Source organism: Juglans microcarpa x Juglans regia, chromosome 5D, assembly GCF_004785595.1.
Source record: "Juglans microcarpa x Juglans regia isolate MS1-56 chromosome 5D, Jm3101_v1.0, whole genome shotgun sequence".
Taxonomy (NCBI): Eukaryota; Viridiplantae; Streptophyta; class Magnoliopsida; order Fagales; family Juglandaceae; genus Juglans; species Juglans microcarpa x Juglans regia.
The window spans coordinates 22,408,449-22,431,617 of record NC_054602.1 but is presented as its reverse complement, the minus strand read 5'-3'; the positions used below and the strand labels follow the sequence as shown (position 1 = coordinate 22,431,617).

The following is a 23,169-nucleotide window of genomic DNA, read 5'->3' as shown; positions in this document are numbered from 1 at the left end:
TAAATTGTATACAAGAGGAATTAATACCTTCTAAATATTTTGAAAAAATAAAAGAAACATTATCCCAAGCCAATGGAACAAAATTGAATATAAATTATAAATTATCCAACGCACATATCTGTAATAATGGACTTTGCTTTAAAACAACATTCATTTTAGTAAAAAATATTAACACCAAAATAATATTAGGAAATCTCTTTCTTACATTACTTTACCCTTTCTCTGTAACAGAAGAAGGAATTTCTACTAAAATACTTGGACAAGAAATACAATTTAAATTCATATTTCCCCCGGTACCAAAAGAAATTAACTCTTTAAAGAAAATTTCATTAACCAGAGAGATTAATTTTTTAACAAAAAATAGAATTAGAAGAAAGGAAAACCAAATAAACTTCTTAAAACAATAATTAAAATATAAAAGAATTCGAGAACAGTTAAAAGACTCATTATTAATTCAAAAAATTGATAATTTCAAAATTACAATTGAAAATGAAATATGCTCTAACCTGCCCAATGCCTTATGGAACAGAAAACAACACATAGTAGAATTACCCTATGAAAAAAAAATTTCTGAGAAAAACATTCCAACCAAGGCTAGAGACCTATCCAAATGAATAACGAATTACTAGAATATTATAAAAAAGAAATTAATGATTTAAAAACAAAAGGATTAATAAGGAAAAGTAAATCATCATGAAGTTGTGCTGCCTTTTATGTCCAAAAACAAGCAGAATTAGAAAGAGAAGTTCCTCGTTTAGTAATAAATTATAAAACTTTAAATAAGGTACTACAATAGATTAGATACCCAATTCCTAATAAAAAAGATTTATTATCCCGATTATATAATGCTACAGTATTCTCAAAATTCGACATAAAAAGTAGTTTTTGGCAAATCTAAATTGCTGAAAAGGATCGATATAAAACAGCCTTCACAGTCCCTTTTGGATATTTTGAATGGAATGTTATGCCATTTGGACTAAAAAATGCCCCTAGTGAATTTCAAAATATTATGAACGAAATATTTACTCATTTCACTTATTTTTCAATAATTTATATAGATGATGTACTAATATTTTCTTCATCTATTGAACAACATTGGAAACATTTAAATATTTTTATTCAAGTTATCAAACAAAATGGATTAGTTGTCTCATCATCAAAAATAAAACTATTTCAAGAAAAAATTAGATTCCTTGGGCATGTAATTCATCAAGGAACTATTACACCAATTAGTAAAGCAATAGAATTTGCTGATAAATTTCCAGATAAAATAAAAGACAAAAATCAATTACAGAGATTTCTAGGAAGTCTCAACTATGTTGCAGACTTTTACCAATCTCTCAGACCATTATGTAAACTATTATTTAAAAGATTAAAAAAGAATCCACCTCCTTGTACAGAAAAACATACTAACATCATAAAACAAATTAAAACCCATATTAAGAAGTTACCATGCTTAGGGCTTCCATCTCCTCATACTTTTAAAATTGTTGAAACAAATGCCTCTGATATTGGATACGGAGGAATTATGAAACAAAAATTATCATCCAACTCGGAACAGATAGTTCGATTCCATTCAGGATGTTGGAATCCTACTCAAAAGAATTATAGTACTATTAAAAAAGAAATTTTAGCTATTGTATTATGTATTTCCAAATTTCAAGATAATTTGTTGAATCAAAAGTTTTTACTTAGAATAGATTGCAAATCAGCCAAGGAAGTTTTAATTAAAGATGTGAAAAACTTGGCTGCTAAGCAAATATTTGCCAGATGGCAAGCTATATTAAGTATTTTTTATTTTGATATTGAGCATATTAAAAGAGAATCTATTCTCTTCCTGATTTTCTATCCCGAGAATTCTTACAGGGAAAATCATGTCATCTTCAAAGTCCAAAATAAAGTCCAAATCCTCATACGCACAACCGCCATCTCCTCCTTATCCTTCACCTTATCCTTCTGCAACTCCAAGACCTTATACGGTATTGGGGTCATTACCACAAAATATTAGACCCTCTTACAATCCATTTTCACCATTAGCCTCTCCAAAATTACCAACTTATTCCAAAACTGTTTCTCCTTCTTCTCCTTCTCCTTCCCAAATTATTAATCATCCATTATTATCTCAACTTTCTTAATCTCCTATTATTATCAAATCTCATTGGCATCCAGTCTTTCCTATTGAATCTGAAATTCAACATCTGTCTAACCCTCAGAAATTATTTGATACCTTTCTCCTACCAGACTGGCATTATGTTCCACAAAACATTAAGAAAACTCAGCATTTTTATGAATTTATATTAGTAGATACTGACTCAATTATTCTCTCAGAAATTCTTTGTTCTCTTCAAACTCAACCTTTTTCCACCTGCGTCTCCAATTATCGCTTTTCATAAAGTCACTATCAAACAAGTTCTCACTCTGGAACAATGGGGAAAAAATTCCTATTTAACAAGAAAATTCTCTCATCCCTATGATCCTCCTTATTATGATTATTACGATTACAAGCAAGTATGGACAAAAATATTTTTAAAACAAAACAAAAATTTGCGTCATTCATGGTTCCTTCATTTTGATAAACTACAGGAAATTAAAACACTCCCGAAATGGTTCTCACTATGGTGGGAATATTATGGACCCGAGCCTCTTCTCCTTCCTCTTTCCATTCAAGAAAGTCTCCAAAATTTTATTTCACAAAATGACAGTCCACCAGCATTAAACCATTGTTCACCCCTCTTGCTATTCTTTTTCAAAACAAAATTAAATTGGATTATGAAATGGGAATACGTTATCAAACCTCATCCCTCTCTCAAAACCATTATGTTCCTAGCCCGTCAAGTTTCCATCAAATGGTGGGAAAAATACAATTATGATCATGTATTGAAGATGTTTTCAAAAGTTACCAAAACTCCGGAAGTCCTAGTCCAACGGAGCAGATTTCAAGCACAATTAGCATCCATTACAAACAAGAAGGATTTGAAAAATTTAGCTGAAGTAATGTCACAAATATCAGACAGTGACGATGAAGAAGAAGCACAACCCAGATTATCTCCATTACAACAACCCGCATTATCACCAGCCCATCAGGCCTCTCCCTCTCAACAGGCCTCTCAATTTCAGGGTACCCAAGCTGCATCTCCTTCTTAAGATTATTCGCCTTATCATCCGGTACAACTGATGGATTCTCAAGATCCGTTTGAACTGGAATTAGCAAATTATGATCCTCAGAATATGTGATTCAAAAAGATTATTATCTGACCAACCAGCATGACATTGTCAGAATATTATCCCTCTAGAAAGTTATTCGTGACAGATTATTGCCCAGCAAAGTGACAAATAATTCTGTACAAGATTACGTGTTCTGTACTATGTTTGTTTTTAGTGTCGGCTGACACTGTTCTTGTCTTTAATGTCGGTCGGTACTGTGTTTGTCTTTAGCGTCGGCCGATACTGTTCTTATAACGGTTGGTACTGTTCATGTATTATTAGGGTTACTGTTTTAGTGTCTATATAAAAGGGTTCACGAGGCAAGAAGGGTATTCAGAATTTCTAATCTGAAATCCCTTCCTCTCTCGTCCAAACCTCTCCAGTCTAGTCCTGTCCTCCTCTCTTTGTAAATCTTTCAATCGTCATTCCCTCATGTCTTCAGCTCCAAACTCCTTTGAGAATTAATCTCCTTGTAAGTATTATGTTCTTAATGAAGAAGTTTATTTCATATCTCTTTTCTTCAATTTTTATTTCTTCATGCATATGGTCGGTTATACCGCCTGTCATTTTAATATTATATTATTCTAAATTAATATCATATTAATCTACCTGGGATATACGCCTTTGGTATCAGAGCCATTGGTGATAGTATTGTTATTTCTATTTTATTGCTATTAGGTATTGTTATTGCTATTTTATTGTTATTGCTATTACTATCTTATTTTTCTTGATATTTACGATGGATTTCTATCATGCTCATAGTACTGGCTTTCGCGATTTGTATGAGTTAAAATGCATAGAATATAATTTAAGAATGGAATTACAAATCTTGATGGATAATATAAAAGATCTTAAAAGACAACAACAATTAATGAGACAAAATTATACATTAATGATGTCTAAATATCATGTATATCAAAGTAGACAATCTGCGATAGAATACTATGAAGCTGACTGCACTTTCCTAAGAAACGAAATTAATAGTATAAGAAACCATTTGAAGATACTTGCTTTATAAAAAAAAAAAAAAAAAAGAGTAAGGAATCACTGATACAAATTTTACAAAGATAATCCTTAACTAAAGAGAATAATGTATATTGGGAAGCTTGTGTTGGTAAGCCAAGAAAAACTGATGGCAGCCCATTCAAGCCAGAAGACTCTAAGGGTGGTCCCGGTGGTGGTCCCTCAAGTTCTTAATTTATTTATTTCTCCTTGGAAATAGGAAATTTTTGTTTAAAATCTATCTCAATGAATTCTTTATTCAAACCTAATGAATCTACCACTAGCATCCCTATAGAATCTAATAATATTAATCAAGAAGACTACAGTATATTAGATATAGAAAGAAATCTACAGGATTGGACAATTCCTGATGTTCCAAAAAATCAAATATACAAAATCTCTACTTTTTCTTCTAAATTATCATTCCTTACAAATTATACAATTAAAACAGTAGAGAAAACTATTAGTTTAAATAATGACTATGAATCATTACAACTCTTAACAAAAAAGGCTATTGAACATCATAAAAAACAAAATTATTCTTTTATTCATATTGGACTATTACAAGTAGCTATAAAGCCACTTACTCGAAATGGCTTAAATACCTCAGTATTGCTTTGTTTAAGAGACGGAAGACATTATAACTTTCATGATTCATTACTCGGAATGGTAGAATCTAGCTTGTTCTAAGGACCGGTCTATTTTAATTGTTATCCCAATTATTCTTTATCATTATTTGATGATAATATTTTACACGCCTTAATATTAAATATTAAGACAAATGGCTATCAAATGATGAAAGGGTCACATGCTTTAACAGTAGTTTATAGGATTCATTATAAATTGATGAAAACAACATTAGAACCACAAGCTCTAATTACTAATCCTAAATGATATACATTATTATTACAATCCAGTACACAAAATTCTAGTATACAAATTCCTAAACAAATCAATTGGAATCAAGTCACACTTCCTAATGAATGGCAATTAGAGAATATTACCCTAATACACAAGATAGAAAATAATTCTAAAGATAATCTCGAATATATAGATCAAAAAACGGATGGGACAGTTCAAATAGCTTTTCAACCTTTTAGAAGATCTTTTTCACATTATTTCTCTCCAGCACCCTCCAGTTATCATACACCCAGATCTATTCTTACATCAATCTCTAGAAATAAATCCCAAAATTTTGACACCAGATCTTTTGATACTAGATCCCAAAATCTTGACACCCAGATTCGAGGAATCATTCCTGGAAATATTATTGATACGCCAGTATATGCTATTAGCCATCCTGATAAAGCATCTACCTCTCATAATCCTGAAAAAGAACCCTCTTCTCCGACGTATTCTCAAGTAGTTGGAGATGATGCCCAAATTTATATCCTGAATAAAGAAGAATTTAAAATTAACAACTAAAGGGTTGGTGGGATCATTACCTTTCATATGATGAAAGGTAATCATATGAAAGGGATTTCAGATTAGAAATTCTGAATATGAAAGGTAATGATCCCACCAACCCTTTAGTTGGTAATTTTAAATTCTTCTTTATTCAGGGTATAAATTTGGGCATCATCTCCAACTACTTGAGAATACGTCGGAGAAGAGGGTTCTTTTTCAGGATTATGAGAGGTAGATGCTTTATCAGGATGGCTAATAGCATATACTGGCGTATCAATAATATTTCCATGAATGTTTTCTCGAATCTGGGTGTCCAGATTTTGGGATCTAGTATCAAAAGATCTGGTGTCAAAATTTTTAGATTTATTTCTAGAGATTGTTTTAAGAATAGATCTGGGTGTATGATAACTGGAGGGTGCTGGAGAGGAATAATGTGAAAAAGATCTTCTAAAAGGTTGAAAAGCTATTTGAACTGTCCCATCTGTTTTTTGATCTATATATTCGAGATTATCTTTAGAATTATTTTCTATCTTGAGTGTTGGGGTAATATTCTCTACATTAGGAAGTGTGACTTGATTCCAATTGATTTGTTTAGGAATTTGTATACTAGAATTTTGTGTACTGGATTGTAATAATAATGTATATCCTTTAGGGCTAGTAATTAGAGCTTGTGGTTCTAATGTTGTTTTCATCAATTTATAATGAATCCTATAAACTACTATTAATGCACGTGACCATTTCATCATTTGATAGCCATTTGTCTTAATATTTAATATTAAGGTGTGTAAAATATTACCATCAAATAATGATAAAGAATAATTGGGATAACAATTAAAATAGACCGGTCCTTGGAACAAGCTGGATTCTACCATTCTGAGTAATGAATCATGAAAGTTATAATGTCTTTCGTCTCTTAAACAAAGCAATACTGAGGTATTTAAGCCATTTCGAGTAAGTGACTTTATAGCTACTTGTACTAGTCCAATATGAATAAAAGAATAATTTTATTTTTTATGATGATCAATAGCCTTTTTTGTTAAGAGTTGTAATGATTCATAGTCATTATTTAAACTAATAGTTTTCTCTACTGTTTTAATTGTATAATTTGTAAGGAATGATAATTTAGAAGAAAAAGTAGAGATTTTGTATATTTGATTTTTTGGAACATCAGGAATTATCCAGTCCTGTAGATTTCTTTCTATATCTAATATACTGTAGTCTTCTTGATTAGTATTATCAAATTCTATAGGGATGCTAGTGGTAGATTTATTAGGTTTGAATAAAGAATTCATTGAGACAGATTTTAAACAAAAATTTCATATTTCTAAGGAGAAATAAGTAGATTAAGAACTTGAGGGAACACCACCGGGACCACCCTTAGAGCCTTCTGGCTTGAATGGGCTGACCATCGGTTTTTCTTGGCTTACCAACACAAGCTTCCCAATATACATTATTCTCTTTAGTTAAGGGTTATTTTTGTAAAATTTGTATCAGTGATTCCTTACTCTTTTTTTTTTATTTTTTTTTATTTTTTATTTTTTTATAAAGCAAGTATCTTCAAATGGTTTCTTATACTATTAATTTCGTTTCTTAGGAAAGTGCAGTCAGCTTCATAGTATTCTATTGCAGATTGTCTACTTTGATATACATGATATTTAGATATCATTAATGTATAATTTTGCATCATTAATTGTTGTTGTCTTTTAAGATCTTTTATATTATCCATCAAGATTTGTAATTCCATTCTTAAATTATATTATGTGCATTTTAATTCATACAAATCGCGAAAGTCAGTACTATGAGCATAATAGAAATCCATCGTAAATATCAGGAAAAATAAGATAGTAATAACAATAACAATAAAATAGCAATAACAATACTTAATAGCAATAAAATAGCAATAACAATACTATCACCAATGGCTCTGATACCAAAGGCGTATATCCCAGGTAGATTAATATGATATTAATTTAGAATAATATAATATTAAAATGACAGGCGGTATAACCGACCATATGCATGATAGCCAAGAAGGCAGGCGGTATAACCGACCATATGCATGAAGAAATAAAAATTGAAGAAAAGAGATATGAAATAAACTTCTTCATTAAAAACATAATACTAATATATATATATGATAGTATATAATACTATATATATGATAGTATACATTACTATATATATGAGAGTATAGATTACTAATATATATGATCTTACAAATGCCTCTATGCTTTACTATACTATAATATATATGATACTATATATATGAGAGTATAGATTACTGATATATATGATACTTTATATTATTAAATTATAGTATAATATATATGTCTATATTATATTATAGTATACTATTATATAATATGTATAGTGTAAAAAATAAATATAATTAAACATTAAGGAATATACATTCGAACGGTATCTACATATCGTTCGAAGGCTATATTAGCGTTTAAACGTTTGAGAAACACATTCGAACAGTCTCTTGGGTTTTTGGTGCCCCTGAAATAGTGGCGGGAAAGTATACAACCAATTAATGAGCAGTGGACTAACATTCAACTGTACTTTATTACCATTCGAACGCTTTAATGAAAAATTTTAAAGCGGGAAATTATACGTGCTGAAATGTTTTTGTGTTCGACTGCCAATTATTTCCGTTCGAATGTAAATGCAAAGTTAAAACAATTCCAGCTCGCCGTCAGTCCCTCATTTCCTCCCTTCTCCATTTTCTCTCCAAAATCCTCTATTTTCTTCACACAATCCTTCATTCTTTCATTTTACAAAGAGGGTTGCACACTTGTATTGATTAAAGGTATGGTTTTTATTAATCTACCTTGTACATTAACTAATTTCCAAATAAACTATTGATTTTATAGTTTATATATATATATATATTGTGTAGGTGTTTATTGGAGTGTTTGGAGTTGCTATTCAAGATATATATGTTGTATGTTTGTCATGTTTTCTGTGATTGTGTTTTGTCTCTATTTCGCATTTGGAATTTGGGTTGCAGCTATTCGAACACTATAATTTTCCGTTCAAATGAATTATCCTATTCAAACAGACTTTTAAGTATTCGAACGGTTGTACTCCTGAGTTGTAATACTTAAATGAAAATAATACTTAAAACATAAATAATAAAAAAACTATAATGTATAATTAAAAAATAAGTAAAATTACATTATAATTAATACTTAAAAATAATAAACATAAGAATTATTAATACTTAAATTAATATTAATGCTTAAAAGATAATTAATTAAAAACTATAATGTATAATTAAAAAATAAGTAAAATTAAATTATAATTAATACTTAAAAATAATAAACACAAGAATTATTAATACTTAAATTAATATTAATATTAATGCGTAAAAGATAATTACTTAAAAACTATAATGTATAATTAAAAAATAAGTAATACTAGGAATGTGATTTTGCAATGTATTTATGATTTGGAATGCGATTTGATTTCATGATTTGATTTCATAACATAGTATAACAAAAATTATTGTCAAAGTAGATGTGTTACTATGATACTAGTTAGGAGCTCGATTTCAGAGTTATTTTTATATATAATTGAACCTTAGACCCGTTCGAGAGTTGTGGCCAAATATTCTCTTAAAAAATATTTGGGTACAACTCTTAAATTGTCCAGAGTGGACAGTTTGAGATTTTATTATCTATATGGCAGATATATTTAGTTTAAACTCTTGCGTTAGTCAATTAAAATTTTAGTTCAATGTTTCCTTACATTATTTGGGTATGTGGTCCGTAAGTTTCTCGGCCCATGAATAAGGTCAACGACTTATCGTGACTAGCATACTTGGAGAATTGTAGGTAAATGCTGTCGAAAGTTTTACTAACATTAGAGTTTTGGACTGAGTATATATACAATGTAGATGATAGTCTCTCGAATGGAATAGGACCAACTACCTTATAAAGTAAATGGTAAACAAGTATGAATAGACTCTTGATAGTGTTTATCCCATGAATTAGTTTTTTTTTATAGAAAGCCGATGATTAATGGAAATACAATGGATAAGAGTTGGATGTTATTGGACGATAGACTTGGGCAAGACTATAAGAAGTATGCACAAGGGGTGAATTTTTTTATAGAGTTTGCTCAAATGAGTGTTGACAGTCGATGATTCATAAGATGTCCTTGCAAGAAGTGTAAAAATCGTAGTTCTTATAATTTGGTGATAGTGGAGGAGCATTTATTTGTAAATGAAATCGATCCTAAATACTCATATTGAGTCTTACATAGCGAACCATTTCCTAAAAGAGTTAGATTTAGCAGACAGTCCAATCAAATGGCGGAAGGTAAGGACATCAACATGGACGACATATATGTGGATGCTTCCGATTACAGTGATGTTAATGGAGAGAATATGACTGAGATGTTAGGCGATCTAGGTGCAGGAATATTTGGGACGAGGGAGGGAGAATGAATATCTACACAATCATTTGAAGGAAATGGAAACTTTGGAAGACTATGGAAGGATGCACAACAAGAATGGTACGAGGGGTGCACCCGTCATTGCAAGTTGTCTTTAACGGTAAGGCTGCTTCATATTAAGTCTATTTGTCGTATTTCTGTAAAGGTCATCGACATGTTGCTAGAATTATTTAAAGAGGCTCTCCCTCAAGATAACGTAGTATCTTATAATTTTTATGAAGCAAAGCAATTGAAGCGAGGGTTAGGATTTGATTATAATATCATCCATGCTTGTAAAAATCATTATGTTCTCTTTTGGCAGCAATATGCAGAATCCGATTCATGTCCAGTGTGTCATGAGTCAAAATGGACATTCGATAAGCGTAATGTACCCCAAAAAGTGTTAAGACAATTTTACATTGATATCTCGAGTTCAAAGATTGTTTACGTCCCGATTGACTGCGAAAGATATGTCTTGGCATCACACAGAAAGAGTCCAAAATGAAAACTTCATCTCGCATCCTACAGATTTCTTACAATGGAAGAAATTTGACGTCGAGTATCCATGGTTTGCTGAATAACCTCGTAATGCATGTCTTGGTTTAGCAATGGATGGTTTTAATCCATGTGGCAATATGAACACTTCTGATAGTACTTGGTCTGTCTTATTAATGCCCTATAACTTGCCACCAGGGAAGTGTATGAAGGATTCGTATTTTATGATGACTCTACTGATACTAGGGCCAAGGTCACCAGAGAACAAATTAGATGTATATCTACAACCACTGATTGTAGAGTTGAAAGAGTTGTGGAATCTGGGTGTCAGTACATATGATGAGGCGTCGTTGCGGGAGTTCAAAATACATGCTGCAGTGATATGGACAATAAATGATTTCTCAGCATACAGAAACTTGTCTGGGTGGAGCACAAAAGGTAAAATGGCTTGTCATGTTTGCAATAAAGATACATAGTTTTAATGGGTGAAAAATAGTAGGAAATTATGTTTCATGGGACACCGTTAATATTTACCACATGATCATAGATGACGTTCAAATATAATGATGTTTGATGGAAGGGTTGAGCGCAAGTCATCACCGCCAGAGTTGTCTGGGATTGATATTATCGTGCAGCTGGGGAAGTTTCAGAAAACAGATTTGGGAAAGATGCAAGAGTTCGAAAGAGAAAACAACAAGCGGCAGAGTTGAATTGGACAAAAAAAAGTATTTTTTTCGAGTTGCCATACTGGTCTACCTTGACACTACACAACAATCTAGATATTATGCACATTGAGAAAAATATATGTGAGAATATATTGGGCACACTAATGTCAATAGAAGGGAAGACAAAAGATACAACTAACTCTTGTAAAGATTTAAAGGAGTTGGGGATAAGATCGAAGTTGCATTTGCAAGATAATGGGTCGTCAACCTATATGCTCATTGGATGTTATACACTTTCAAATGATGAGAGAAAGAAATTCTGTAATTGGTTCATGACAATCAAATTACCCAATGGTTATGCTTCGAACATGTCAAGATCTGTTCGAACTCATGATTGGAAGATAAATAGTCTTGAAAGTCACGACTGTCATGTATTTATGCAGCGTCTGTTACCGGTTGGTGTGCGTGGAAAGCTTACTCGAGTTGTTTGTTCTTCTCTCACAGAATTAGGGTGATTTTTCAAGGACATTTGCAATAGAACATTGAACATTGATGCATTATTAAAAATGGAAGATGACATTGTAGTAATATTGTGCAAATTAGAGAGTTTGTAACCGCCTTTATTTTTTGATGTAATGGTTCATTTTGGTTATGCACCTACCTCGTGAGGCTTTAGTTGTTGGCCCGGTTTAGTATAGATGGATGTATCCTATTGAACAGTTGTTGGGAAAACTTAAGCGATCTGTGGGGAATAAAGCTCGTCCGGAAGGTTCGATTGCATAGTCATACATTGATAATGAGTGGCATACCTTTTGTTCAATGTATTTCCGTGGGGCTAATACTAGATTTACAAGATTGGATCGAAATTATGAAGGTAGACAAATGAGAGTCTCATCGGCATTTTCTATGTTTTCCCAGACCGTATGTCCCATAAGGGGGCTATGACCTATGTGGGCGAGAGTTTGAAAGAACTCGATGTTATGTCTTGAATAACTATGTAGAGATTGACTACTGCTTGAGGTTAGTGATGATCCTCTAAATCAATAGTATCTTTAAGTTCATGTATAATAATATAGTATATCTTGATACAAATTAATAGTTTACATGAACATGCGCAGCAAACATATACAACTACTTCGCACGAATGGTGTAACTGACGTAGAAAAGATGCACGAAGAGGAATTCGCCTCATGGTTTCAACATACGGTATTACTGTAAAAATATCTTATTGTTTACGAATTTCATACCACTAAACTTCACTTTTTTTCTATCTAACATTGATATAACTATAACAAAATTTAATGATGTAAGTTGTATTGAAATATGGTGAGGATTCATAAGAAATCTCACTAGAATTGTATGCTCTGGCACGTGGTTCATCCAGGCGAGCCATCCAATACTCAGGATGTTTGGTGCGTGGATATAGATTTCACACAGCTGACAGAGAACGATATAAGAAAACTCAAAATTGTGGGGTCGTAGTCGAAGGAAGCCATGGGAATGATAACATTGACTTCTATGAAATTGTGGAAGATATCATAACGTTAAAGTACATGGGGGGATATATGGTCTAGCTGTTTAAATGTAATTGGTGGGATGTCTCAAATCCTAGGTTGTGAGTGCGTAACGAAAAATATTTTGTGAGTGCCAATACATCTCGCACATAGTATGAGGATGATCATTTCGTTCTCGCTTGCTAAGTGAATCAAGTTTTTTATTTAGATGATCCAGAGTACGGGAACCCATGGTGAGTAGTGGAGAAGTTTGCACCAAAAAATGTATATGATTACATTCCAGTAGTAGACGAACCACATGAAAAAGTTGATACTCTAGCAAATGAAGAAGAATATCAAGAAAACAAATCAGGTATCAATCTATTTGTTAATCTAAGCCAATATAATATGGTCCCATTGCGTAGAGAAGATGTTCAACCCGAAGTAATTGAGGGTGAAATGCTAGAAAAACATGAATCAACTGAAATGTCTAGTGAGGATGAGGGCGACTGGTCTAGCAGCACTGATAGTGAATAAATTTCAAACAGATATTTGTATATGTATCACTCTTATAAATATTAGTAACGTTTGTTCGAATAATAATTTATTACAATTTCAAACAGATATGTCTCCCAAACGTAAAGCAACACGTGCGCCATCCCATCCATTACTGACTCCCCATGTGCTTCACCTGCCATCAATAGTGGGCCAACATCACCAGATCCAAAATAAGGTATTTTATCAAATTAAATACCTCATTTAATGCTCGATTTAAGTAATATATATTTGTAAAATAAAAATAATTTAATTAAAATATATACTTTAATTACTGTATATATAGCTATTGTAAGCGATCGCTGTCGAAGCACTACGAGAGGTGTCTGCATAGAGAAAGTAAAGTTACTGTATATACTTTAATTACTGTATATAACATGTTAATTTAAAATTACTGTGTATTTATACTAATTGCTTATAATTTTTGAAAGGACGAGTTTGAACTTAATTTTGGCTGACGAGAGGATCGACTAACGGTTGAGGAACTGATGTCGAATGCATTCTGAAGGTTCAAAGGTCGATGCCATGCACACTATCAGAAGTTCAGTACTACAACAGAGGCGCGCCAAAATCCATTCCAAGCAATGCCACCAAACGAATCAGAGAATGTTTGTGATATGCTTAAAGATCCTGTTTATCAGGTAATTTCGCTGCTATCTTTTTCTAATAGTATATGATAGATGTATTAAACATATAAACATAATACTTTTTTTAGCAACAGAGTACTAGGAACAAAGCAAATAGATCAAATTTAACAATACATCATCATACGGGTTCTCGATCTTTCCATCGTTTGTCTAAAAGAATGATAAGTTATTTTAGTCCCTGTTAAATATTAACATATAATACACTTTTCTGGTTTAAGTTCTAATATAGATTTTCCTTTTGCAAGAAGAAGAACGTCTTACTAACTATGATTTGACCCAATTGTATGCTAAAATATATAAAAATCGTGATGGTGTTTAGACCAATCACGAAGCAGAGACAAATTATGTAAGTTTAGGTTTCTTTAATTCCTTTGTCTAATAATATTTTTATTACTTATACTAACTTTAATTTTTTTTTTGTAGGACAAAATGATAGCTCTTAAGGAAACTGCTGCAGATCTATCTGATGAATCATCTAATGATGCTCAAATCATTTTACAAGTTCTTGGATCACGTTATGGATATTTGAGAGGTTTAGGATATTGCGTGAAGCCATCCTCAACATCATCATCATCTTTTAAGGCCAGATCGAATGACGACAAGACAAATGAATTAGAGGAAGCATTTGAGATAGAATGATTGAGGTCAAAGGAAAAAGAATTGCTGACCCGATTAAATCAAGCATTGAGTTTAGAGGCAAGATTAGAAGAGCACATGCAGAAGATGCTGGAGTTGAATAACCAAAAAATGTTTGAACAGTGGTAGTCAATAATGTCCCAAAATTCTATGTCACCACCACAATCTTAAAGTTTGTTTTTTCTTTAATTTTCTTTCTATTATGATGTTCCAAAACATTTGAACAATTATGATATTTGAATTACAATTTCTGTAATATTAGTATGGTATTTTTAATTAAATATTGTTATGTATGATTAATACCATTCGATCGGTAAATAACCGATCGAACGGTGAATTAAATTACTATTTATAAATCCATTCGAACAAAAAAAGACCTTCGTTCAAATAATAAAATATTTGTTAGAACAACATTAATATGCAAAACCCCGTTCGAACGGACAGAATTTTTGAAAATAAAATGTCTGTTCAAACGGATAGAATTTATGTTCACTCCATTTGAAAAATTTATTAGTTCGAACGCATAAAATCTGTTGAACACTCTGTTAGTTCGAACATGATTAAATATGGTCATTAGTTCGAATCAAAATTTCTTATAGTTCGAAAGGTACGTGTCGGTTCGAACTAATAGGATTCCATTCGAACAGTTTTTTGAGATGAAAATGGTTTGCCTAGAAAAAAAAAGACCGTTCGAACGGTTTCGATTGGTTCTGTCTAATTTTGTCCCTAAAAATTATTTTTTGTTTACAAAAACCTTTTGATTCAGGCTTTTCAAGACAAAATAGAGACAAAATTTTGGGACGAAAATTGGGTTCTTTGTGACAAAATTATTTGTCTAAAGAAACCCAATCTCTTGTAGTGATATGATGCACATCAAAACTTATAAACTTGTTAAAGTCATGTGTATTCTCCCAAATATTTGCATACATGCAAGGAGAGTTTTTCTTATTTATGTACCAATTAACTACCAGCAATACATCCAACTCAACAATGACATTGCAAGCTGGTAACACATAATATATTTTAAGTGATAATATATACTAGCCAAAGGCCTGTGGCCTGATTGGCATAACCCCAACCTCTAAAAATGGAGGTCTAGAGTTTGAAACTCCCCCCTCCAAATAAAAATAAAAATAAAAAATTATAAAAAATAAAAAATGGTAATATATACCACATAAATTTTATGACCGTTGACGAAAAAATCCTGATGAAAAGTAACGTTGATATTCCTCTAATAAATCCAAATTCAGTTCAAAGAAATCAAACCCCAAGCAAACCAAATTCCATCAGGTTCCATTATTGACCTATTAGGCTAGGTCAACCAAATATTTATTCATTCCCAACTTAGCCAAATCCAAATCGAATCACTTTGTCATATCAAACCTTAGGGCTGTTTATAAAAGCCCCAGAACATATATATAGGATCGATCAAATTGACCGGAGCCACCCTCATGTTCAGCAGTGGTGGAAGTAGAAATTTTGCTTCGGAAGCCAAATTTATACGATGATAATTATTTATGTATACATGTTTACGTACATGTGTAAGCACGCAAATATATATGTATGTACTATATTCCCTTTTGTAGTTTAATTTTAATTACATATAATATATATACATATATATATATAGATGTAATTTCAGTTCATATCCTTCCATTTGATAGCAAGAAAAATTTTATTTCTTTGATAAAATTTGATAATTGATGATATTAAACTTTTTAATTTGATAAAATAAATTATTGCGTCATAATTTGAGTAAAAATCTCCTATTTCTCAAAAGCAAATAAAAACTCTCACAAATCTTATATAAGAGGGTATAAGAGTTGGGGAGCATGACCAAAACAGAGTTAATTATAGTAGTAGCCATCTCCATTGTCATTCAATTAAATCTATCGTGGGAACGCATTAATATACGAGTGACGCTACCAGTACTCACTCTTTTACGTGGTATTGTTTACGTGCTGATGTTGTTATCTAGCTTTTTCTCTTTATTTTTTCCTTCAACGTTTTGATAAGTATTATTTTTATATGATTTTTATCACACTTTTATTTATGAAAAGTATCAGTTTTCATTTAATTCTATTAATTTTATTTTATTTCTATATATTTTTCTTTATTTTCTTAGATTTGAAGGAATGAGAAGATTGCAAAAGGAGAGCATTTTGATACAAAAGAAGAGACTACGGATCCAGACCGATGAGAGGCAGTGAGATCTGAAGAGAGCCGAGGAGATTTAGGTGAGGAGACGCACGACCAGAAGGCATGACCAGAATTGGCGACCAGAATTGATGACAAAAGTTAGACGATAAGCGAGATATTTTACCTTCTAGGCGAGAAAACTTGGCGCAAGACTCCAGGCGACTAAATTGGGCAACTAGTCTAAACAACCAACTTAAGTGATCAACGTAAATAACATTATGGGCAACAACTAGAAAAGACGAGCAATTTTACCGCTCGGTAGGTTGGCGAGAGGGTTCTATCATCCCAGTCGGGAGTCTTTCCTCTCGGTAGGCAATGAGACCAATTATATTCAACGCACACGGCATCTACCCGGTGGGACCTTTCTGAGTTCTGCAATCAATCTGCTGACCACCAAATCCTCTCGAACTCCATAAATCAAGCCGCTTATTATTGAATCTTTCATTTTAGATAATTTCGTTATTCTTGGGATAATTTCTTTTATATTAACTTTTATCTTTAGAAACTATTTTCCAGATTTTTAGGCTAGAATATAGCCGCATTTATCTTGTTTTTAGATTTGAATTTTGAAATCTATTTAATCCTGTCTTGTGGGATGAATGGAGAGAGGAGAGCATATGAGTCTAAGAGTAAAATATTCTAGAGTTTATTCTTTTTTAAGTTTCCTTCAAGGAGGCGGATATGGTGGAGCAGAGGCGAGAGCCGCATGCTTCATCAACCGACTCCAACGAAGAACACTAGTTTTATTATTTTTCTTTTCAATTTCATTATGAACTAATTTTATTTTCTAGAGCTTTGATATAATTACATCAAAGCATTGAACACACAATTTATATTCTACGTTATTTTATTTTCAATATTTCCATAATTATTCCCTATGGGTTTGATATCTATTTTTTTTAAACACTTTACTATTTGTTACGATTCTGTGCACTTGCAGATATTTTCAGCACAATGAGTTTTTGGCTCCATTGCCGGGGAATAGTTATTTGTTACTGATATTGATACTAATTAGATTTTTTCTACTTTGGATTTTATTTTATTGGTCTAAATTACATCTCAGTTTGGTTTTTCTTTTCAGGAATTAGAAGTGCATGCCCCGATCTAAATCATTAGAGCATACACTTTTCGATCCTAAAATTGAAAGAACCTTACGTCGGATCAATAAAGAGAAAAAGAAAGAGGTTGCCACATTGAAATTTAATATGGCCGACCAGGAGCACAAGGGCGTTAAGAGATATGCTATGCCCGCTGTCAATGGGGCGACATCTAGTACAAGGTGGCCAACTATACAAGCCAATAACTTCAAGATCAAGCCGACCATCATTCAAATGATTCAACAAAATGTCCAGTTTGGGGGGTTGTCACAAGAGGATCCTAATATCCATATTGCAAATTTCTTAGAAATTTGTGATATTTTTAAACACAACGGAATGATAGATGATGCGATTCGACTGAGATTTTTTCCTTTCTCACTTAGGGAAAAAGCAAAAACTTGGTTTAACTCTTTGCAGCCTGGCATCATCACCACCTGGGAGGAGTTGACACAAAAATTCTTAGAAAAACATTTCCCTCCGGCCAATACAGCGAAGTTCAGGAATGATATCACTACCTTCACCTAATTTGAGGGTAAATCATTATATGAGACATGGGAGAGATACAATGATTTATTGCGCAAGTTTCCACATCATGACCTCCTAGCTTGGCTTCAAGTACAAACATTTTATAATGGTTTAGCACCCACAAATCGAACTATGGTTGATGCAGCAGTAGGAGGAGCATTAATGAGTAAGACCCATGAAGCCGCATATGAACTTTTGGAAGAGTTAGCGTCTAACAACTATCAGTGGGTTGCAAAGAGAGCAATGCCAAAGAAGGCGGCCAGCATCGTTGAGCTTGACTCTCTGTCTGTAATTACGGCCCAGTTGGCAAATCTATCCAAACAACTAGGTAAAATGAACATTAATGTTATTCAAACTAATGTTGTTTGTGATCATTGCGTATGATATCATTCAAGTGTAGATTGCCAAGTGGGGAATCCTTTTGCCCAACCGACTTATGAACAAGCCCATTACGCGCCAATTTTCAACGTCAAAACAATTATATTTAAACACGTTCAATCCCGAATGGAGAAATCACCCTAACTTTTCATGGAGTAATAACCAAGTGCCGTTTAGACCACCTCAACAGTTTCCACAGCAAGAGAAGAAACCAACACTTGAGGATATGTTTATGGTGATCCAAAACAACTTGGCTTCAATCTGCAATCTTTAGGCACAAATCGGTCAACTCTCAAACATGCTTACTGAGAGGACAACATGGACTTTATCGAGAAACACTATAACCAATCCGAAGGAACATGTCAAAGCCATAACATTGAGAAGTGGGCGGATATATGACCAGCCATAGGCAGTAAATACTGAGCGAGATGCAGAAGCTACCAAAAATGTGGAGTCCGAAAAGAAGGAAACCGAGTACGAGGTGAAAGAAACAGAGCGGGATGTGACCAACCAGCAAGTTGAAATGACTAAGGAGAATAAATGGGCTACAAAACCCAAGAACTCCAGGGAGTTTATATCTGAAACTTATTCTCCTTCAATTTATGATCCACCAATTCCTTTTTCGCAGAGATTAAGAAAAAATAAGATTGATAATCAGTTCTCTAAATTTATGAGTATATTTAAGCAACTGCATATTAGTATTCCTCTCATTAAAGCTTTAGAGCAAATACCTAATTATGCAAAATTTTTGAAGGATATATTATCAAACAACCGAATGTTGGAGGAGCATGAGACTGTAATGCTGACCGAGGAGAGTAGTACAATTTTACAAAATAAATTGCTGCCTAAGTTGAAAGATCCGGGGAGTTTCACGATCCCTTGCACTATAGGAAATTCATATTTTGAAAAAACTTTATGTGATGTAGGGGCAAGTATTAATCTAATGCCTCTCTCTGTTTTTTGGAAACTAGGTCTTAGAAAAGCAAAGCCGACCACCATCTCTCTACAGTTGGCGGACAGATCTATTAAATACCCGAAAGGACTCATTGAGAACGTACTGGTGAAAGTGGATAAGTTCATCTTCCCGGCCGACTTCATTGTACTCAATATGGAGGAGGACAAGGAGATCCCTTTGATACTGGGCTGACCTTTCATTGTGACGGAGAGAACCTTAATTGATGTCCAGCAAGGAAAACTCATTTTGAGGGTCGGCGAGTAGTAGGTCACTTTTGACGTCAATCTATGGAATTTCCTTCCGAGGTACATTCTTATTTTAAAATAAGCGATCGAGACGTTGTCATGGCCGATGAAACTTATGGAACTGAATTTCCAAAGCTACTACTTGAGGTATGTCTTACTCATTCTATGTCTATTGAATCCGAAGATGAAGAGGTTAGGGAGTGTGAGAGACATTTGGAAGCTACACCATATTTTCCTCCTTCAATAAAACCGAAAGTGGAAAAGCTAAACTCATCTCGGCCGACATCTCCAAGTAAGGAACCAACCAAGTATGAACTCAAACCTCTTCCACCAAATTTAAGCAACGAAGAGGCCGGAGAGATCTTCAAGGGGTACACGGCTGCACTTTCAAGAAAAATATTCAATTGGAAGAACAAGAAAAAAATCAGGTGAGTATCTCTTACCTTTTCTCATTCTTTACTTTATTTTCTTCATTTTTTTCCATTGAGAACAATGTGATATTTAAGGTTGAGGGAAAGAAAATTCTTTTATTTGAGAAAAAAAATATAAAATAATAATAATAATAATGATAAAAACAGTATGGTTTGATGAATAAAAAGCCTATGATAAGAATATGATTGAAATTGATTATAATTTTTAGGAAAAAATCTCATTACTTAAGTCTAGTTGTTAATTCTTTACTTGATCTTGCTTAATTTGATATCTTTTATGTTCAATGATAGCTTATAATGATCATTAATCGTTTTGCATACCTAGAGAAATTTTATGTGAATTTGTATGGTCTCGACTTATCTAGAACTTGTTTGATTACACTCGAGGCAAAATCCTGGACATAATATTACTGGGAAATGATTAAGGTATTCTTTGGTCTGATTGAGCATTTCAAGCTTAAATGTTTATTATCGTTATCTCTAGCCACCTTTTTTGAGATTTATTGAATTATATTTTGGCCTTATATTTTTCTTTCTTGTAAACCTCATATTCCCTACCCTATTTGAGGTTAAACACTGATTTTCTTACCTTTCAAGAGAACTAATTTTACACAAAATCACATATTCACAAGAGCATGAAAGGAAAGAGAGGTAGAAGGTCTACAAGTAAAGTTAATTATAGATATATTATCAAAATCATAAGTTTGGGGTGTGAAAAGTTAACTCGTCTACTGTGTGGCCAACAAAAAAAGACTGACGATAGTTATCCACAAAGATAGTCAAAAAGGAAAAAAAATAAATAAAAAATAAATAAAAAAATAAATAAAAAAAGAAGAAGAAGAAGAAGAAGAGAAGAAAAGAACATGTTCCTTACCGAATAGAGGGGTAAAGAGAGAGATATTTGAAAGAACAATAAAGAGAGGTATGTTGAGAGATTCATAATGATTGAGAAGAGATATTTGTGTTAGAAGTGAGAAGGCTCTATTTGTCTATTGGTGCTTACACTTAAGTTATCTTGCTTTGTTTGAATCTTAACTTTTCTTTGTAGCCCTTTCCCTAGCCTTACATTACAAGTTTAATAAAGACCTATTGATCGCCGATGATAGTTTCTGTTCTATATTAGTGGAGAGTGATTTGAAAAGCAAGTCTATGGAGTGTTTAGAGATCCATTATTTACTTGTTTGCATAAAACTATCCCGGGAGCTAATGATGAAGTGAGAATGATGGGTATGCATGAATATGGGGATGGATAATGCGGTGGAATTGAGTTTTGAATTAATTTTTGGACTTAATTGATCTCAAATGATTCTTTTAAATTATAGACTTTAGGCAATCTTTGAGACAATAAATTTTATAAATCAAACTAATGCTTATTTTAATTGTCTTTCTTTCCTTCTTTGCTCGAGGGTGAGCAAAGCTTAAGTTTGGGAATATTTGATAAGTGTTATTTTTATGTGATTTTTATCACTCTTTTATTTATGAAAAGTGTATGTTTTCCTTTAATTCTATTGATTTTATTTTATTTCTATATATTTTTCTTTATTTTCTTGGATTTGAAGGAATGAGAATATTTAGTGCTAAAGGAGAGTATTTTGGTACAAAAGAAGAGACTACGGATCCAAACCGATGAGAGGCAGCGAGATCTGAAGAGAGCCGATGAGATTTATGCCAGGAGACACGTGACCAAAAGGCGAGACCATAATTTGCGACCAGAATTGGCGACAAGAGTTAGGCGATAAACAAGATATTTTATCTTCTAGGCGAGAAAACTTGGCGCAAGACTCCAGGCGACTAAATTGGGCGATGACCAACTTAAGCGATCAACCTAGACAACATCGTGGGTAACAATTAGAAAAGGTGAGCGAGTTTACCACTCGGTAGGTTGGCGAGAGGGTTCTATCATTCCGGTCGGGAGTCTTTCCTTTCAGTAGGTGGGAGACCAGTTATATTCAACGCACACGGCATCTACCCGGTGGAACCCTTCCGAGCTCTGCAATCACATTACTGACCACCAAATCCTCCCGAACTCCGTAAATCAAGCTGCTTATTACTGAATCTTCCATTTTAGATAATTTCATTATTCTTGAGATAATTTCTTTTATGTCAACTTTTATCTTTAAAAACTATTTTTCATATCTTTAGGCTAGATTCTAGCTGCATTTTTCTTGTTTTTGGATTTGAATTTTGACATCTATTTAATCTCGTCTTGTGGGATGAATAGAGAGGGGAGAGAGTTTGAGTTTGAGAGTAAAAATATTCCAGAGTTTATTCTTTAAGTTTCTTTTAAGGAGGCGGATCTGGGGGAGCAGATGCGAGAGCCGCATGCTTCATCAACCAACTTCAACGAAGAACACTAGTTTTATTATTTTTCTTTTCAATTTCATTATGAACTAATTTTATTTTCTAGAGCTTTGATGCAGTCTAACATTGAGTACACAATTTATATTCTAGGTTATTTTATTTTCAAAATTTTCTTGATTGAGTGTTTATTCTTTATTTTTAATGCTTGCAATTTTCTAACTAATTATTGTTCGATCTATTGAATTACAATGAGACCGAGATGTGATTTATGATTAAAACTCTAGAATTAAACACTATTAGTTGAGCAAAAGTAGAGATATTTTACCGCGATTAGTGTGATTTTCAAGAAAAATCCAAAAAACTTAATGAGTCTCCAATTATTTAATTCACATAGAGATATGAAGTTATTATTTGAAGATATTTTTAGTATGTTCGAGTGAAAATATTGTATAGTTAAGAGATTTTTATCATCAACTTGGGATAATTGAGATTCT

General features: G+C 32.7%; 1 non-coding gene and 1 pseudogene across 1 annotated transcript; one reads left to right on the top strand and one right to left on the bottom strand.

Moving 5' to 3' along the window:
• Positions 1-23,169, top strand: part of LOC121264116 — a 93,986-nt pseudogene that overhangs the window by 16,714 nt on the left and 54,103 nt on the right.
• On the bottom strand, positions 18,333-18,439 carry LOC121266641. Its single transcript, XR_005940862.1, has one exon. It is a non-coding gene; the product is annotated as a small nucleolar RNA R71 (small nucleolar RNA).